We start from the raw sequence: 2,012 nt of genomic DNA, 5'->3' as shown, positions 1-2,012 counted from the left end.
TCCGACTCTAAACAACTTCCGGTTGAAAGTATTCTTTTACGTCCGGGTGTCAAACGTGGCGAGAGGATGAGATCCACATAGCGCCACCTGCAGGCTCGCGGCTCGGGGATTAGGGCATTAACCATTTTCAACCTAAAATAAATAAACATTTTCAGTATATAAAAAAGAAACGTAAATTTTCAAACCATTTCAACAAATGTCAAAACATTTCAACAAATGTGCATGGCCTGACAGACAGTTGTACACTACAGGGATGGTACACGGACCCTCACTGTTAAAAGTCATTGAATCTGATGCAAGTGATGTTGAAATAAGCAATATGTTGAAATGAAAGTAAAAGTAAGTAAGAAATAGTAAGTTGTAGAAACACAACCTGTGCACAACCTTCGGAACACCGGCCCGTCTGTAGCCTATAGGCTACGTTATATCCACCCGTGTCTAAGGTTGCCTACCCCTGTGTTGTAAACTCTATAAGTACTGGACCCTCGGAGCCTATACGTTATATCCGGTACAATAACATTTTCCACTTTTCGTAGAAGGTTTTGATGTACGTGCTCTACACCAAAACGCCCAGAGTGGGAGGGCAGTTTGTTAACCAGCGTTGTTGCAATGTTTGTAAAGAAGATGTTTAAGTAGTTGGCTACGTCATGTTTGTCAGTGATGAGGGTGTCGTTCGATTTGATGTTTATAATGTTTGTAAACCTGGTTTTTAGTTTCTGACCGCAGCCTAGCTGGTTGTTTAGTAGTTTCCAGAGCTCCTGAGGATTGTTTTTGTTTTCCTCTGCTTTATCATTGAATAAAGTCATTATTATTATTATTTGCGGATTTGGTCATTATTTTTAGGAGGCCCAGTTTGGTTTGGAGATCACTTGGAGGTCCCTCTAAAGAGTTAACGTCAGGAGGAGACGACCAGGGAGTGGGGACTGGAGGAGGAGGAGCATCAGTAGTCACTACACAGAAACAAAACTCTGCTGCAGAAATCAACACCTATACAGAACCTACTGTATAACTGTAGTCTAGCCTCAACTGTACTGCTCTGAAAGGATTTTCACATCAGAGGACGATTGTTGCACGCTTCCAACTTTTGAAAAGGTAAAAAGAAAATGCCTATACGTAAAGATTTTCACAGAAAGAGGAAATTCTACATTCAAATTAATTAGTTCAGAATGCCATTCTTGTTTGTATTCAGATCAGGGAGTGGCTACTTGAGTGTCTAGTTAGTAACCTACTTATTACTGTAGTTAGACTTGAGTTGTTTGTGTTTGCATTTTACATTAATATATTGCAAAAATCAGACCTGTCTGAAGTGAGTGGTGCAACAGCGCCCCCTGTTGGTAACCTAAACATAGGGACTATACAGACATAGATGGACATAGGGACATTGCTGTTAAAAATAGGACAAGTTTACTTATAATTGCCAAACGGACGTTTGGGGTAAGTTGCCCTCTTCGGCTTGTGTGCTATACTGAAGAAAATGCAGTCATACCCAAATGAGGTTAATTCAGTACATGGTAAGACTATTTCCCGAATGCTTTATATGTGAACTTGTGAATTAGTGAGTAAAAGTTCACTATATGACTATTACAACAAGTAAAAGGTGCTGACACACACGCATGCACACACACACACACACGCACGCAAACATGCACGCAACACACACATTGTTGTCTTGGAGAGTAGATTTGAAGGCTGATTGGATATGAAACTTAATTTGCAGATTATAATGTAATTTGTTAGTGTCCATGTCAACCACTGGAAATTGCCAGTACACACAAAACTCTGTGGTAATTCAGTGCTTTCCTTATCTAGTGTTCTGATTAAGTATAATACAACAGCATCCACTTTTCAGACTATAATCGTGAGTTCAGCACATCATATTTTCTACATATGGCAGCCATACATGTATAGCCTAGTTTGTGTTCAGAGTGCTTCACAGTAAATCTTACAATATTAAAGTTTTTAGTGATATCTTTGGTTTACTAAAACATCTCCTCTCCTCTCCTTTTACAGCT

This window comes from Protomyctophum parallelum (genome assembly GCF_964188405.1).
Source record: "Protomyctophum parallelum genome assembly, chromosome: 3".
In the NCBI taxonomy this organism is placed as follows: Eukaryota; Metazoa; Chordata; class Actinopteri; order Myctophiformes; family Myctophidae; genus Protomyctophum; species Protomyctophum parallelum.
Note: the sequence above shows the minus strand (reverse complement) of the source record.